This window comes from Uranotaenia lowii, chromosome 1, assembly GCF_029784155.1.
Source record: "Uranotaenia lowii strain MFRU-FL chromosome 1, ASM2978415v1, whole genome shotgun sequence".
NCBI lineage: Eukaryota > Metazoa > Arthropoda > Insecta > Diptera > Culicidae > Uranotaenia > Uranotaenia lowii.
The window spans coordinates 186363146-186382484 of NC_073691.1; the positions used below are offsets into that span (position 1 = coordinate 186363146).

The following is a 19339-nucleotide window of genomic DNA, read 5'->3' on the forward strand; positions in this document are numbered from 1 at the left end:
CCAGCGATACCCACACGACGCGACGGCACGATTTTGGAACCAGGCCCATATTTTTGGCCCGCTCTCCGGATCACTTGGCCAATAATCATCATCATCGTTCCGCCAACCTGCGGAGCTACGCAAAGACTCACCTTGGGAAATATAATCCTATGTTCTCACAGAGAGGGAGAGAGGCTGTGAAAAACAGCTATCGCCTCAATGACGATTGTCGTCAATGATTTTATGGAGTCACTGCTGCTGTGCTGGGATCGAGGGTTACTGACGGCACTATGATATCTTCAATGGAAATGGTTGTAGAAGATAGATATTTACCCAAAAAAAACATTGGCATACATATTGGCCTGATGGAAGGGACAGCGAGAAAGAGAAAGAGCCAGCTAGCGAGAGAGAGAGTGCTACGGGGCGCGCAATCCATCCGGATATCTTGCACGGCTAGGCCAGACCATATCGTCATTCGGAAGGTTCGCCCCTAGCGAGGAAGTGTCTCACAAATTTAGTTGATTTCTTGACTTCTAACACAACGGGCGGCTCTTCTGGGGCAAAACGGCAGTAGAGTAGGCTTTGTGTGAGCAGGTTGTGGTGGACAAAATTCCCGGTCGGGGACGGCCAGCTTTGATAGTTGGCTCTGTTTTTTTTTCATCCTCTGCTTCATGTTCGATAGGAGTGTAGTGTGTAAAATTGAAGTGCTCTTCTGAGGATTGCTATTTTTATCAGTGCCTGCGGAGGTTAGGATCTAAGGATCCGGATTCCAGATTTTCAAAGAAAGGAAGAATTTTGGAGTGAAGTTTCCTAGAGGGACCCCAACCAACCAGTTTTAAGGGGTGCTTATCGACCGGCTGTCATGGTAAGTACATTGACTCCATGGAAGAAATATATTCGATCGCGAAGAAAGTTCAATTTTCAAATAACCTTCAAACGAATCTGGCCATCGAATCTTCAGGCCTGCTAAGTTTCGAAGGTACGGGGCTTGGGCTGCTGTGACGAAAAGTTTAATGATCTACGCATGTGTAATGCTATTTTGGCTTTCCTCTCTCGCGCGATTTCAACCCCGCTTGGTCTCGCGTTGAACGATAGGCTGGGGGGTAGCGAAATAGTCCTTTCCATGGTTCCAGCTTGTTGTTTGGCAGAAATTGAACCATGGAATATATCCTCTAACTTTTGCTTCTGTTGCTCCGAGCAGAGAGAGCTTTTCATCTAGGAAACAAATATACGGTGGACAATTTTTTCCCACTGTTCATTTTCTCCTTTCACTTTATTTTGCTTTTATCATCGGAAGGTTTCGACGGTGAGAAACAGCCGGACCCTTTCTTGATGAGCAGCAGCAGCAGCGAAGCAAAAAGTTCGGCGCCCGCCTAGCACAGGGAAGGATATGCACATCCGCTAGGACATCGCACACAGTAGGCGTACAGTAGGGATGTAATAGAGGAGAGGCAGCTGAGGATTCCTAGATAGGTATGGCTCGAGCAAGCGAGATAGCGCACGAGAGAATGGAACGAACTAGATCCAACAAGGTTTTTTTTTCGTTGATATCAAAGCCTGACATAAAATGGCGGGTGAAATCGAGAAAACTTTCACTTTATAGTCATACAGAACGGGCGGACTCGTCGTTGCTGCTGCTGCTGCTTCTGTTGATGGTTTGTGATTGATAAAAGTGACACAAGCGCCGGTAGCGCAAATGTTTGCTTTGTGTATCGCCGAAAAAATCTGGTCAAAGCTCTACTCAGCGTATCTTTTGGTTCGATTCGGTCACAGTTTAAGATAAGGTTGCCAAAACCGGACCGGACAAATCCAGACAATTTTATCTAAAAAAAACCTTGAAAACTCCGGGCATTTGATTTTTAAATTTTCAATCTAAAATCCGGACAATTTCATCTAAAACCACAGAAATAATCAATAGAAAATCACTGGAAATATTGTTTTTTTTTTTCATTTTAACTTCCAAAAAACCGTTCATGATTTTCAGATAAAAATGTTCATTGAATTTTTCAAATAAAGGAAATAAATTCGGACATTTTTTTTAACGAAATCGGGGCAACCGGACCGGACCGAGTATTTCCTAAATTGTGTAGCAAATATCCAAGCTAGTCCGGGTAAAAACGGGCAATCTGATAGGCTGAGTTTAAGATAACCGGCTAGAAAGCTGAATTACTTACCTACTCTAGTAAATGAATCTCTACATATGGAGGTTAAAAACGAAAGTCTTTGCAGCATCATGTAGATTTTAATCGTAGGGGGAAGTGTTTCTATGTGCCTCATCGGAATAAATACGTCGTTTGGGAGATTGGCTGATATATAACATTTCTAGTCATCCAAGTTTTTTTTGTAAATCTTTATTTGAAACGACTCATACCTTCCGGTTTTAAGGAGCCAAATACGTTAGATCACCCAAGTTGGTAATACTTATAAATGGCATAGGTATAACAATTTTATAGAAAGTTGCTTTCAAGACTGAAATTCAAATAAGTTTTCGAAACATTGTAATGTAATTAGTTGATCTTTGGAAATCGTACATACAAAAGTTTATAGCAAAAGTTTACTTCAAACTACAAAGTTTACTACTATTATTCATAAAAGATTTTTGGAAAAAAATTAAATACGATGTTCAATCTGTCGATGAGTTTTTCAAAAAATATTTTTTGGAAATCTAAAATACGATGTTAAATCTGTTGATGAGTTTTGGTGAAAAATTCAAATTTTTTTCTTGATATTTTTTGAGTAATCTCTGGATTTTGAGATTTTTTTTCCGGATTTTGCCAGGTTCTTGTATAAACTTGCCCGGTTTTTCCAGCCCGGATACGTGTTGAAAAAATTCTGGCAACGTTTATTTTTGAACTTATACGTCTTCAGCTATGAGGCACTCCTTATATGTGTGAAATGATACTAAAATGTGGCAATCTTAAACTATAGGGGAGAATGTGGATCCCTTTTTCTTATTTTCATCATATCTTTTTGGAAAAAATTAGCATCTCCCCTAGGATTCTTCGATCCTCAGTAAAAGATCGACCTCCAAGATCGATTCAGATGAACGGCCGTATGATCGATCCAGCTAGAAAACAATCGGAGCTTAAGGATCCATTTTTATCAAGATGGAGCTACCTTTCGCAAAAAATGCAACAAAAGGAACTTGAAATTTCAAAGGTGTATTAATTAATCTGTTTCACAAAACTATCGGTGCTCAATAAATCTAAATCTGCCGACAGAAATTCCGTAAATTTCGCAAAATCCAATCTTGTTTTGAGTACCGATATTAAGCAAATGATAAACAGATGACACTGTTTAACATCAAATTTAAACTCATAATTCGATCAAATATCTCCAGCTCACCGAGAAATTAAAATAAAAAAGATCGAATCGAAAATGAACCGATCTAATCGATCTTTTCCGGGCTTAAGAATAGATCCAAAAAAATCGGAATTCTGAGTTCAAAAGATCGATCCAAGATCGAACAATCCAAATCCAAACAGCCGTATTTTGCAATTTTTGATAACGTGTAATTTCAAGTTTATATGCTCCAAAAGTTATTTCGATACATGAACCCATAAATGAACTAGAAGTATTTTCGTGAGACGAAAAAAATGTGATATTTTCTAAGGTAAAGGATCTTTTACTAAAGGATGCTTTATCCTTTATTTAAGGAGCCCTAACCCTTGGCAAAAATCAAGCAAAATCCTTTTGAACCGATGCCTATTTTTTGGTAATTAGTTTTGATCTCACAGTTTGCAAGTGTCAGATAAAGAGAATTTTAGAAGTTTGTCTTCTATCCTATAGTCATTACATAATAAATGGCGCCATTTTCGAAGTTTTAGATAAAAGCTATAAAAATGTTAGAGTTGTTTTTTCTTTTTATCAGGTAATTACTGGTCGAATGTTAGTTATTGGATAAATATTAGTATTTTCGTGCTTAGCATTAGACAGCATAGATCACGATCCATTTAGGAGGATAATAAATCTATTTGGACTCTAGGGATAAAATTAACTGGTATCGTACAATTTGGAATTTTTTTCTTAACAAAAAATTGAGAGTTGACTTTGGCTTTGAAAATATGGCATTGTGAATTTCATATAATACTGTAATGATTGTCATATTGGAATAAATATTTTTGATATTTTTTTTTCATGTGGGTTTTTTAGAACATTTGATCTTTGTAAGACATTCCTGTTTCGAGATATAGCGAAGGAATCAAGTATCCCCAGGGATCAAGTATCATCACTCATCCCTTGGCCGGGGTTCGACCAGACCGAACTGAACGCCATGAACTTGATTACGAAATAATTGAGTTCAATGATGCCAGTCCTACCAATGGGATAAACGACCAGGCAATATCATTCGAATGGGCAATATGTGCTATATTTAGGAGCCTTAAAAAAGGCGCAATTTAGGAAGCATCCAACGAGTGAACCGACGTATTCAAAATTTCCCACTTTCTAATTGAGAAATGTTTTGGATTTTAGCTTATCGATTGTTTTCGAAACAATAGTAAGCAATAAGTAAGAGAGTAATCTTACTTTATTATTAAAAATTGAAGTTGTACCATTCCTTTTGCTTAATCGAAAAATTATTTTTTTTAAATTTCGGTCAATACGGTCTTACTGAAATTATATTCAAATGCTTACAACATACAGTTTTTAGCTACGAGAGCGTTATTTCTCTGTGAATTTATCAAAATTAATTTCTTAACGAGTCGAAAAGCAGTATTGAATCGATACCAATCAGACTGAAGGTTAATCCACATATAGACTGTTCCGGGAATTATAAATACACTTTCTTTCCTAAATAACAGAAACAATGATTTAGACAAAATTATTCTAAATATTACTGCACAGTAGTGTTTTTATGCATAGTGCTTTCTCCGACCATTTTTACCACTTTAAGCCAATCTTCTCTTAATTTTTCAACACTGTCCGCTGGTTGTATTAATTTTCTCAGATTTGCCTTCGTCAAAGCCCAATAAGTTTCGATGTGACGAATCTCACATATGGATGCCACACCATAACTTTTTTTTTTCCAAATTTTCCAGTGTCAATGGCTTAAATTAATGCAGGAACATCCTTTCCCTTCTGTGAGGCAAAAACCCGATTTCTTGGTCAGGAGTTTATCGTAGAGTTTTGGTTATACGGAGACAGCCTGTTTAGTACTCCTTTTTGGCTGCTTCTGCTTCCGATGGGTCTGAAGTTCAATTCTCTCTTTGGCACGCATAACGTTAGTCGATGAGGAACTTCGTTTCTTAGCCACATCTCCAACTCAGGTCGAAGGATGCTCTTTGTAGTAATCCTTGATTTTCTTGTCCATTGTAGGGTCAGCAGGACCAGGATTCCTACTGCGTCTTGGAGAATCTGTGAAAGCACTCTGTTCTCCATATTTTCTCAACGCGGTTTGAACTACTCCGACACTCACACCTTCTTTCTTAGCTGCCAGAATTTTTTCAGCACGAATCCGGGTCGGACAAACCGGGAATTTTTTTCATAAAAACCTGGCAAATTCGGGTATTTGATTTCAAAAGTGAAGACCATAAATCCGGGCAATATACGGGCAATTTTTCTCAAAACCTTGAAATTACTCAATTTTTTTTCATTAAAACTCATCGATAGATTTGGAATCGCATTTTAGGCTTCCAAAATATCTTTCATGATTATTTAAAAAAAAAATGCTCAAAAATTTTCGTTTTAGAGGCGTTTGTTTTTTTTTGTATGATTTGCCAAATAAAGTGAATAAATCCGGGCAAAATCCTGGTATTTTTCAATGAAATCCAGGCAACCGGGCCGGGCCGGACTAATCCCAAATTTTGTACAAAAAAAAACCCGGGCAAACCCGGATAAAATCAAGCAATCTGGCAACCTTAACTTAGCTAGTTTACTGATTAAAAGACAACTCATAGTGCCCCATTTGTGCACAATCCGTTTCCTTGCTCGGGATTAAGGCCACGCATTTTTAGATTTCATGACAAAAAATGACATCGCTTACTTCATTTGGATGTAATCAGCAAAACGCAGCTAAAACTTGGTTGAAAACTCTACTCGATTTTTGTAATGACGGTTACTTTAAAGCATAGATGTTCTTAAATCTGGACACATTAAAACGGGCCTATCTCGAAGCTATGCAAACGAAATAAAAATGTTCTGTGCTCAAAATGTAGGTTTTTCATTGTACTTAAAAGGAAAAATAATAAAAAAATATTTCGATGTGGTTTTGATGAATTATCGAACTTTTCGTCGAATACCACTTATCATAGTTTGGAAACAGTTTCGCTGACCTCATTTTTTTCCACCATCTCTTCATCGCAGTTGCATCCCAAGCGGTCCTACCATTCTTCTTCATCTTCTGCTTGACAATTGCCCAATATTTTTCGATAGGATGGAATTAAGGGCAATTGGGTGGGTTGATGTCCTTTTCGACTAAATCCACACCATTGTCCCGATACCACTGTAGTACATCTTTACCGTAATGGCAGCTTGCCAAATCTGGCCAAAACTTTACTGGTCCTTTGTGAGATCTAATGTACGGAAGAAAACGTTTTGTCAGGCATTCCTCCTTGTACATCTTGGAGTCCATGGTCTTGTTTGTCACAAAAACCGGGGATTTTCGTCCGCAGCTGCAAATACCTTGCCAGATTAAACACTTTCTTGCAAAATTACCGTCAAAAACGAATTTGAACTTGCCGGGGACATCAACTCGAACAGTGGCTTTATAAAATTTTTGGCCAGGAAGCTGCCCAAAATCCATCTTCACGTACGTTTCGTCTTCTATGAGGATGCATCCGTCGTACTTCGTTGGAACCTTGTTGTATAACTTTCGGGCACGTCCTTGGCTACAACATTCTGCTTCAATGTCCGGTTTGGTTGCTAACTGGCCTAATAAGATCGTATTCCTTCACGCAGACGAATTTTTCTGAGGGTGTACCGGTCGGCATTGAATTTCTTGGAGATGTCATAGTCCGACCGGGGTTGCCTGGAAAGTTCTCAACACCTTCAAATGCAGTTTCCGATCCTTAGTTCCTCTATGAACCTGCCGATCGATAGTATGCAACTTACAGAAACGTTTGAAAATGGTGCACACGGTCTATTTGACTATTTTCAACGATTGCGCGATTTTTGAACCCGAATCGAAATGGAATTTGCACCACTGATAGAGGAAACTTTCCAAAACAAAATACTGTCAAAACATTCTAGATCCGACAGCTAGGAGCACTACGGTATGATACACAGTGCGTCTCGATTTAAGAAGATCCATGCATTATGGATGAAAAAGGAAAAATCTACTGCTACGATTTTGAGCTCTGAATACAGTGAAGCATGGCTCAGTAATAATAATTGATTTTTGGTACATTGATTTTTAATCATATCACGGAAACCTGGCTCGAATTCGTTAGCCCGGATATATACATAAAATCTGGAATAAACGATAATCGAAGAATAAAGGGATACTTGTAAGCATTGGCCGACAGCATCTAAAGTTAAAGATAGACTGAAGATGTTTGATCGAAGCCTCATGTTTTGTTGAGTGTGTTGGAAAACTACACATTACTTTTGGATATTTTAAAAATAACCCACCATCACTTGACAAATTTGCTAAAACTGTTATCAAATAAATTCAAAAAATAGAAATACTCAGCCTGTTCGGCTTTAGATCAACTAATCGGTGAGCTAAATATTCGGCTTATCTAATGAGTTTTGGGTGGTCAAATTTTTTTTTACAATAAGCTTCTGAAACGAGTTTCTTCTCCACAATTCGAAAACACGACAAAGTTATTCGTGTTTAACAAACACATAACATAACATCTTCAATGCTGCTGAGGTGTGTTATTTGAATTGGGAAAACATAATTTGCATCAGCAATTGTCACATTTATTTAAAAAATCATATAGTAATTTTGCAAAAAAAAATTAAATTTTCCTATATTTTTCAACAACGACTCTTAGATGCATTGATACTATAGGACACTATTGCGAAAACATTTCCGCACAAATACGAGATTCCAAAGTTGGTACCTACTCGCGCTTCTGGCATAAAATTGAAACCGGGGTTATGTCGAAGGACTTGATAATGGGGGAGGAGGAAGTTTTGTGATTCTGCTCCGCCGATGTTCAACAGTGCTCTGCTGAGCGCTGAGCCCTGAGAACCTAGGCCAGAGAAGATCTTTTCGCCATACATTTAAAAAGCTGAGATGGCTAAGGGAAAGGGGGAATGTTTTTTAAGGGGGTGTAGGAAACGTCCCCCTTCTTGCTTCTGTCTTCCTCAACACCCATAGCCGTAGGCTATTAAACTATATGGAAGAAATCAATAATTTGTATGTTGTGTATTTGTTGCTTGCCGAAGTCGAATTGGGGAAGTTTGTGCTGCTGTTCCTATTTTGGTTGAGTCTCGGAATTGGGGAAGATATGTACCGTACATGGAAGGATGGCGTTCGAGTTCGAGGGATGGAACCGTGAAAAGCTTTTTGCTTCGGGTCGATATTTATTTGCCTTTTTTGGCACGGTTCGCCAGGATTTTCGGTTCGAAGTGCTGACAGCTTGCTGCCTGGCTGGGTGACATTGTGGGTTTCGATGTAACAACACATATAAATAATTCTTGGTTGGCGAGTGAGCTTGGAGGGGTTTGGCTTTTGGGATGGATTTTCCAACATCCAGGTTTTATTCAGTATACGGGGTTTACGATCAGAGGGTTGAGAATAAATAGAATTTTCCTTAGTTCTAATCGAACGGAAAAAATTATTATACGGAAAAACAGATGGTTCTAAATGTAATCCAGGTGTTTCAAATTTGAAAAAATTAAAAATTTAAATTGTTTGGATTTAATGAAAAAATCGAAACATATTTGATATAGGCAGCAATAACCAATCGGTTTGAAAAAAAAATCATCAAGAATGATGATATTTGGTGTCAACTTTATAGCTGTTATCCAGCAGCTGCACCAATCAGCTGATTTGAGGTTGGCAGTCTCAGACGACATTATGATTTGCTGAATAAGTGTCCTGGGTTTGTACATTGAACGCAGGTCAAACATACATTTTCGCACATTTTACCTTTATAAAGCTAGAAATAAACTTTGAGAAAAAAAACCTTTCAATGAGTTTGCACTTTGTGTTCTTTGGATATTAAACATGAATAGCAATCTCTTTAAATAGTCGAATTATTTTGTAGTCCTTTTGGCCGCCGGGTATTACACCCGTGTTATAGATCATGGCGTTTCACTAACGCTTTTTAATTTTGGGAATATTAACCTCAAAAACGACCATGTTCCTCAACTGGCTGCCCGGTTTTTGCACTGAAATTTTTGGAGAATAATTTTCCAGTTCTCTATACATATTTGCAAAGTGATTTTAAAATCAATACAGTAAAATTGATCACAGTACGAGAAATAAAATTCTTTAAATGTGTTTGAGTTCATTCATGTGTTAAACTTGGAAATTTGGTAAACTGATAAAAAATCATATATGCGAAGTTGTCAAAATTGTCATACTTGTAAGAATTATCAGAATTGTCAAAATTTTCAAAATTGTCAAAATGGTCAAAATTGTCAAAATTGTCAAAATTGTCAAAATTGTCAAAATTGTCAAAATTGTCAAAATTGTCAAAATGGTTCAAATTGTTAAAATTGTCAAAATTTTCAAAATTGTCAAAATGGTCAAAGTTGTCAAAATTGTCAAAATTGTCAAAATTGTCAAAATTGTCAAAACTGCTAAAATTTTAAAAATTGTCAAAATTGTCAAAATTGTCAAAATTGTCAAAATTGTCAAAATTGTCAAAATTGTCAAAATTGTCAAAATTGTCAAAATTGTCAAAATTGTCAAAATTGTCAAAATTGTCAAAATTGTCAAAATTGTCAAAATTGTCAAAATTGTCAAAATTGTCAAAATTGTCAAAATTGTCAAAATTGTCAAAATTGTCAAAACTGTCAAAATTGTCAAAATTGTCAAAATTGTCAAAATTGTCAAAATTGTCAAAATTGTCAAAATTGTCAAAATTGTCAAAATTGTCAAAATTGTCCAAATTGTCCAAATTGTCAAAATTGTCAAAATTGTCAAAATTGTCAAAATTGTCAAAATTGTCAAAATTGTCAAAATTGTCAAAATTGTCAAAATTGTCAAAATTGTCAAAATTGTCAAAATTGTCAATATTGTCAAAATTGTCAAAATTGTCAAAATTGTCAAAATTGTCAAAATTGTCAAAATTGTCAAAATTGTCAAAATTGTCAAAATTGTCAAAATTGTCAAAATTGTCAAAATTGCCAAAATTGTCAAAATTGTCAAAATTGTCAAAATTGTCAAAATTGTCAAAATTGTCAAAATTGTCAAAATTGTCAAAATTGTCAAAATTGTCAAAATTGTCAAAATTGTCAAAATTGTCAAAATTGTCAAAATTGTCAAAATTGTCAAAATTGTCAAAATTGTCAAAATTGTCAAAATTGTCAAAATTGTCAAAATTGTCAAAATTGTCAAAATTGTCAAAATTGACAAAATTGTCAAAATTGTCAAAATTGTCAAAATTGTCAAAATTGTCAAAATTGTCAAAATTGTCAAAATTGTCAAAATTGTCAAAATTGTCAAAATTGTCAAAATTGTCAAAATTGTCAAAATTGTCAAAATTGTCAAAATTGTCAAAATTGTCAAAATTGTCAAAATTGTCAAAATTGTCAAAATTGTCAAAATTGTCAAAATTGTCAAAATTGTCAAAATTGTCAAAATTGTCAAAATTGTCAAAATTGTCAAAATTGTCAAAATTGTCAAAATTCTCAACATTGTCAAAATTGTACAAATTGTCAAAATTGTAAAAATTGTAAAAATTGTCAAAATTGTCAAAATTGTCAAAATTGTCAAAATTGTCAAAATTGTCAAAATTGTCAAAATTGTCAAAATTGTCAAAATTGTCAAAATTGTCAAAATTGTCAAAATTGTCAAAATTGTCAAAATTGTCAAAATTGTCAAAATTGTCAAAATTGTCAAAATTGTCAAAATTGTCAAAATTGTCAAAATTGTCAAAATTGTCAAAATTGTCAAAATTGTCAAAATTGTCAAAATTGTCAAAATTGTCAAAATTGTCAAAATTGTCAAAATTGTCAAAATTGTCAAAATTGTCAAAATTGTCAAAATTGTCAAAATTGTCAAAATTGTCAAAATTGTCAAAATTGTCAAAATTGTCAAAATTGTCAAAATTGTCAAAATTGTCAAAATTGTCAAAATTGTCAAAATTGTCAAAATTGTCAAAATTGTCAAAATTGTCAAAATTGTCAAAATTGTCAAAATTGTCAAAATTGTCAAAATTGTCAAAATTGTCAAAATTGTCAAAATTGTCAAAATTGTCAAAATTGTCAAAATTGTCAAAATTGTCAAAATTGTCAAAATTGTCAAAATGGTTAAAATTGTTAAAATTGTCAAAATTTTCAAAACTGTCAAAATGGTCAAGATTGTCAAAATTGTCAAAATTGTCAAAATTGTCAAAATTGTCAAAATTGTCAAAATTGTCAAAATTGTCAAAATTGTCAAAATTGTCAAAATTGTCAAAATTGTCAAAATTGTCAAAATTGTCAAAATTGTCAAAATTGTCAAAATTGTCAAAATTGTCAAAATTGTCAAAATTGTCAAAATTGTCAAAATTGTCAAAATTGTCAAAATTGTCAAAATTGTCAAAATTGTCAAAATTGTCAAAATTGTCAAAATTGTCAAAATTGTCAAAATTGTCAAAATTGTCAAAATTGTCAAAATTGTCAAAATTGTCAAAATTGTCAAAATTGTCAAAATTGTCAAAATTGTCAAAATTGTCAAAATTGTCAAAATTGTCAAAATTGTCAAAATTGTCAAAATTGTCAAAATTGTCAAAATTGTCAAAATTGTCAAAATTGTCAAAATTGTCAAAATTGTCAAAATTGTCAAAATTGTCAAAATTGTCAAAATTGTCAAAATTGTCAAAATTGTCAAAATTGTCAAAATTGTCAAAATTGTCAAAATTGTCAAAATTGTCAAAATTGTCAAAATTGTCAAAATTGTCAAAATTGTCAAAATTGTCAAAATTGTCAAAATTGTCAAAATTGTCAAAATTGTCAAAATGGTTAAAATTGTTAAAATTGTCAAAATTTTCAAAACTGTCAAAATGGTCAAGATTGTCAAAATTGTCAAAATTGTCAAAATTGTCAAAATTGTCAAAATTGTCAAAATTGTCAAAATTGTCAAAATTGTCAAAATTGTCAAAATTGTCAAAATTGTCAAAATTGTCAAAATTGTCAAAATTGTCAAAATTGTCAAAATTGTCAAAATTGTCAAAATTGTCAAAATTGTCAAAATTGTCAAAATTGTCAAAATTGTCAAAATTGTCAAAATTGTCAAAATTGTCAAAATTGTCAAAATTGTCAAAATTGTCAAAATTGTCAAAATTGTCAAAATTGTCAAAATTGTCAAAATTGTCAAAATTGTCAAAATTGTCAAAATTGTCAAAATTGTCAAAATTGTCAAAATTGTCAAAATTGTCAAAATTGTCAAAATTGTCAAAATTGTCAAAATTGTCAAAATTGTCAAAATTGTCAAAATTGTCAAAATTGTCAAAATTGTCAAAATTGTCAAAATTGTCAAAATTGTCAAAATTGTCAAAATTGTCAAAATTGTCAAAATTGTCAAAATTGTCAAAATTGTCAAAATTGTCAAAATTGTCAAAATTGTCAAAATTGTCAAAATGGTTAAAATTGTTAAAATTGTCAAAATTTTCAAAACTGTCAAAATGGTCAAGATTGTCAAAATTGTCAAAATTGTCAAAATTGTCAAAATTGTCAAAATTGTCAAAATTGTCAAAATTGTCAAAATTGTCAAAATTGTCAAAATTGTCAAAATTGTCAAAATTGTCAAAATTGTCAAAATTGTCAAAATGGTTAAAATTGTTAAAATTGTCAAAATTTTCAAAACTGTCAAAATGGTCAAGATTGTCAAAATTGTCAAAATTGTCAAAATTGTCAAAATTGTCAAAATTGTCAAAATTGTCAAAATTGTCAAAATTGTCAAAATTGTCAAAATTGTCAAAATTGTCAAAATTGTCAAAATTGTCAAAATTGTCAAAATTGTCAAAATTGTCAAAATTGTCAAAATTGTCAAAATTGTCAAAATTGTCAAAATTGTCAAAATTGTCAAAATTGTCAAAATTGTCAAAATTGTCAAAATTGTCAAAATTGTCAAAATTGTCAAAATTGTCAAAATTGTCAAAATTGTCAAAATTGTCAAAATTGTCAAAATTGTCAAAATTGTCAAAATTGTCAAAATTGTCAAAATTGTCAAAATTGTCAAAATTGTCAAAATTGTCAAAATTGTCAAAATTGTCAAAATTGTCAAAATTGTCAAAATTGTCAAAATTGTCAAAATTGTCAAAATTGTCAAAATTGTCAAAATTGTCAAAATTGTCAAAATTGTCAAAATTGTCAAAATTGTCAAAATTGTCAAAATTCTCAACATTGTCAAAATTGTACAAATTGTCAAAATTGTAAAAATTGTAAAAATTGTCAAAATTGTCAAAATTGTCAAAATTGTCAAAATTGTCAAAATTGTCAAAATTGTCAAAATTGTCAAAATTGTCAAAATTGTCAAATTGTCAAAATTGTCAAAATTGTCAAAATTGTCAAAATTGTCAAAATTGTCAAAATTGTCAAAATTGTCAAAATTGTCAAAATTGTCAAAATTGTCAAAATTGTCAAAATTGTCAAAATTGTCAAAATTGTCAAAATTGTCAAAATAGTCAAAATTGTCAAAATTGTCAAAATTGTCAAAATTGTCAAAATTGTCAAAATTGTCAAAATTGTCAAAATTGTCAAAATTGTCAAAATTGTCAAAATTGTCAAAATTGTCAAAATTGTCAAAATTGTCAAAATTGTCAAAATTGTCAAAATTGTCAAAATTGTCAAAATTGTCAAAATTGTCAAAATTGTCAAAATTGTCAAAATTGTCAAAATTGTCAAAATTGTCAAAATTGTCAAAATTGTCAAAATTGTCAAAATTGTCAAAATTGTCAAAATTGTCAAAATTGTCAAAATTGTCAAAATTGTCAAAATTGTCAAAATTGTCAAAATTGTCAAAATTGTCAAAATTGTCAAAATTGTCAAAATGGTTTAAATTGTTAAAATTGTCAAAATTTTCAAAACTGTCAAAATGGTCAAGATTGTCAAAATTGTCAAAATTGTCAAAATTGTCAAAATTGTCAAAATTGTCAAAATTGTCAAAATTGTCAAAATTGTCAAAATTGTCAAAATTGTCAAAATTGTCAAAATTGTCAAAATTGTCGAAATTGTCAAAATTGTCAAAATTGTCAAAATTGTCAAAATTGTCAAAATTGTCAAAATTGTCAAAATTGTCAAAATTGTCAAAATTGTCAAAATTGTCAAAATTGTCAAAATTGTCAAAATTGTCAAAATTGTCAAAATTGTCAAAATTGTCAAAATTGTCAAAATTGTCAAAATTGCCAAAATTGTCAAAATTGTCAAAATTGTCAAAATTGTCAAAATTTTCAAAACTGTCAAAATTGTCAAAATTGTCAAAATTGTCAAAATTGTCAAAATTGTCAAAATTGTCAAAATTGTCAAAATTGTCAAAATTGTCAAAATTGTCAAAATTGTCAAAGTTGTCAAAATTGTAAAAATTGTCAAAATTGTAAAAATTGTAAAAATTGTAAAAATTGTAAAAATTGTAAAAATTGTAAAAATTGTAAAAATTGTAAAAATTGTAAAAATTGTAAAAATTGTCAAAATTGTCAAAATTGTCAAAATTGTCAAAATTGTGAAAATTGTCAAAATTGTCAAAATTGTCAAAACTGTCAAAATTGTCAAAATTGTCAAAATTGTCAAAATTGTCAAAATTGTCAAAATTATCAAAATTGTCAAAATTGTCAAAATTGTCAAAATTGTCAATTTTGTCAAAATTGCCAAAATTGTCAAAATTGTCAAAATTGTCAGAATTGTCAAAATTGTCAAAATTGTCAAAATTTTCAAAACTGCCAAAATTGTCAAAATTGTCAAAATTGTCAAAATTGTCAAAATTGTAAAAATTGTAAAAATTGTAAAAATTGTAAAAATTGTTAAAATTGTAAAAATTGTCAAAATTGTCAAAATTGTCAAAATTGTCAAAATTGTCAAAATTGTCAAAATTGTCAAAATTGTCAAAATTGTCAAAATTGTCAAAATTGTCAAAATAGTCAAAATTGTCAAAATTGTCAAAATTGTCAAAATTGTCAAAATTGTCAAAATTGTCAAAATTGTCAAAATTGTCAAAATTGTCAAAACTGTCAAAATTGTCAAAATTGTCAAAATTGTCAAAATTGTCAAAATTGTCAAAATTGTCAAAATTGTCAAAATTGTCAAAATTGTCAAAATTGTCAAAATTGTCAAAATTGTCAAAATTGTGAAAATTGTCAAAATTGTCAAAATTGTCAAAATTGTCAAAATTGTCAAAATTGTCAAAATTGTCAAAACTGTCAAAATTGTCAAAATTGTCAAAATTGTCAAAATTGTCAAAATTGTCAAAATTGTCAAAATTGTCAAAATTGTCAAAATTGTCAAAATTGTCAAAATTGTCAAAATTGTGAAAATTGTCAAAATTGTCAAAATTGTCAAAATTGTCAAAATTGTCAAAATTGTCAAAATTGTCAAAATTGTCAAAATTGCCAAAATTGTCAAAATTGTCAAAATTGTCAAAATTGTCAAAATTGTCAAAATTGTCAAGATTGTCAAAATTGCTAAAATTTTAAAAATTGTCAAAATTGTCAAAAATTTCAAAATTGTCAAAATTGTCAAAATTGTCAAAATTGCCAAAATTGTCAAAATTGTCAAAATTGTCAAAATTGTCAATTACTTTTCTTCAGAATAACCAATGATCCACACTTTTTGCTATTTATATGCGAATGTTTACAAATAATAACTTGAAAAGACCAAACAATGCTTTCGCCCGATAATCTTCGGTAGCGCTCTCAAAGTCAATAGTACAAAAACAGATTAGCCTCAGTTATTCAAAAGTCGAAAACAGCTTTCGAGAAACAAGCAAAGATTATCACAGATCAGTGACACCTTCTTTCTGTTTTTTTTATTTGCCCTTTGCTTTCGGGTAAGGTAAACATTCCCGGCAATGGTTTTCCATTTTTACCGCTTGTCTACGCATACTTAATCTTTTCTCAGCCATTCTCAACGATCGATGACCGTTGAGCCGTTGCGGATAATCTTTCCAGACCATTAGCCAAACATTGATTTTGGTCGTCCTTTTGAGCGTCTGTCTAAGCAGTCTAAGTAGGCTCATTTGGATGAAAAGACAGATCAAAGCATTCGTTTGGGAAGAATAACAGAACGAAATCCCGTTCAGAATTGGCCACGTGCCCACTAGGGAATTTCGTATTTTTTTGTCACAGTTTTATTTATTTCGGAAACACTGACTTGCCTAATCCAAAGTAGGCGGAAGCCAGGAACATTTATTTGGGCAAACAAACGCCCACCGCCTACTACTTCTTTGGTGAGTTTTGGGGTAGCCGTTGCGGTCGGGTCAACAAGTCAGGTTTACCCGTCAAAATCCGGGAGAGCTGGAGTTGGGCGCAATCTGACCGGTACGATGGCCGGAATTTATTTGCATTACTTACTGGTAGGCACAAAGTGGGGTTATTAATATTTCCACCCGTCGCCGTACAGTGTCGATCGAAGTTTTCCGAACCATCGTGGATTGAAATTTTCACCATTTCCTGCCCCCCCCCCCCCTTTAACCTTCAAGTGACTGTTTCCGGTTGCTAGCTACCTAGATAACATCTTTCAGCAGGACCTTCGTCTTCGTCCTCCTGGCTGGCTGGATGGCAGGCAGATGGCCCTGGGAAAAACACACATGCGCACATCGAGGCTCCCCGCCGGGAATTTTCCTCCTCTTTCGATTGTGCTTGGGCCAGGAATCTGTTGATGTGTGGATGAAAGCTGAGCTTCGACAATGTTGAATATTCAGAGAGCGGAAATCATGGCATGAATGAAGTGATACCAGGACTCTCACAACTTTGAACGGGCGGCGGAATATTCTGGAACAAGATTGTTGCATGGGTAGGCATTCATCGACTCGAAAATTGATTGAAAAGTTGATGATGGGGTTCACCTTTTAATCCTATGAATTTCCCGGAAACTCCAATCATACACAGTGAACGAAACAAGAGTAGTGCCACTATGTATTTTGCTTGTGAAATACGAATGATTGAAAATCATAAAAAATTTCTACTACAATTTATTTTAAATCGTTCAACGGATAAATCAAGCATAAGTTTACTTTGTTTATGGATGAAGCAATTGGTGTTGAGGACCAAAAATGTGAAAAAGGTGCGAAAAAAGAATAGTATCACTTACCTTTTTCAACAAAAATCAAGACACGGAAACGTTTTTTTTATCATTTAATTTATCAGATATTAATTCTTGACAAGCCGGAGGACTGTTAAGAATCGATAAAACCAACACTTTAGAATCGAAAAAAACAACACACTCTTAGGTGACTCTCAGTTCTCTTTGGCGCAAATCATTTTTGCTATTTCCACTGTCTGCAACATTGAAATTTTGAAATATAAGCATAACAAATAGAAAAAATATTCTGATTTGCATTGGATAGATAATTTATCATGTTTCAAATTCGCTACAATAGAAAACTATTTTTTTTTTTTTTTCAAATTGGCGTTCAGTTCGGTCTGGTCGAATCCCGACCGAATATGTACGTAGGGGAAAACTGTACAAGACGCACCAGTAGGGTAAGATGGCCCATTAGACTGAGTCGATTCGGGGTCATTTTGGAATTTTTGGAGTAAATTTGAACTTTTAGGTTTGTATGGGAAAATTGAATATTTTGTACTGAAAAATCAACATCATTTTTGTTTCATCTGTGGAACCGAGCCAGCTTATGGTTTTTATGCCAATTTATAAAATTCCGCTGAACAACTTTGTTGAAGACCGTAACTTCGTATCTTATTAAGCAAAAAAGTTATTAGCTGTTTAACAGAGGTATGTCTTTTTGCAATGATTAACAATTAATTCAATTGACATCATTGCTTGAGCAACGCGAAGTGTTGCGTGGAAAGTAGCGATGTCAATTGAATTTATTGTTTATCTGTGCGAGAAAACATAAAAAATTTCCTTTAGAAAATATATAAATTTTTCAGTACAAAATATTCCATTTTCCCATACAAACCTAAAAGTTCAAATTTACTCATGTAAACGTTACCAGCCTGCGCAATCTGATTAAACTACAGCTAATCGTTTTTCCACTCATATTCACTTGTGGAAAATTATTCATATTTTGTTTTATTTTACTAACTTTCCAAAAATTTTAACTAAAATGCGTTTTATGCTCAAATTATGAATGCCGTTAACTTGTGAGAAAACCCGATTATCAAAACAAAATGTCATTCTTTTTATTTTCTGACTCCCAAATTACGATAATAAGCATTATTATATCAAATTTCTTCCATTTTCGAGTACAGATTACCAAAATTATAAATTTTTTTGTCACATCCGCTTTTCATTTCTGGTTCTAATTCATGAAAATATGAAATCAAGGTTCGTTTTCTAAGTGTTTTAACTTTTCCACAAAAAATATAATCAAAATCGTGTTTTATTATATTCTTTCTTTCTATTGTACGTTAATCTGGTCCCAAATCGTCCCTAGCCCATAAAAAAGTAGAGATTCCTCAGAAATGTATGGAAATTTTTTAAAATATTAGTTTTCTAGAAAAACTACTGATATGAAAATTCTGCAAAATATATAAAAATGTTCACCAAAGTATTTACAATGCACTTGTGTGTATGGAATATGTATTTTAGCGTAGATTTTTTATTGAGTTAAAAAAATTGCTTTTTGCTAAATTCCTCATACCTGTTTTTTTTTATAAATTTGTATTATCTAAAATAAAGAAGCATTCATTACAAGTAGTAACGAGTAATTTTTTTAGCATAATTTAACAACTACACTTGAAAAAAAGCTTTCCGAAATTCGAATATTTTGCTGAAATACTGCTAAATTGTCAAATAAAAACTGACTCGAAGACAGAATATTGAAAGCTTTTGAACATAAATTTTACTAATTGCTACACAAGTTATTTCAAAGAATGCGACTGATTACTTATTTGAACAAAAAGACCCCTCAATTTTCCATAAATTGCAATTTTGTTTCAAGTCCCATACATATCGTTTGAAATTTCATAACTATTTTTGACCCTGCGTTTATACGGTTCTGTCGATTGAGGACTAGACAGGATATATTTAATACAAAATTTTGAGAAGGTTCCGGATTAGCCCGGTTGACTGAATTTCATTTTAAAAACCCCTGATTTTTATCCACTTTATTTGCAAAATTTAACTAAAAACTCTAATTTAATGT

The 19339-nt window shown here is 32.2% G+C and overlaps 1 long non-coding RNA gene across 1 annotated transcript in view; it reads left to right on the plus strand.

The window, feature by feature from the left end:
* The first annotated feature begins 479 nt into the window (after positions 1–479).
* LOC129740113 (uncharacterized) overlaps positions 480–19339 on the plus strand; it is a 33598-nt gene continuing 14738 nt past the window's right edge. The window contains exon 1 of the long non-coding RNA XR_008736113.1: positions 480–844. This is a non-coding gene — a long non-coding RNA (uncharacterized LOC129740113). The remainder of the gene's footprint in view (positions 845–19339) is intronic.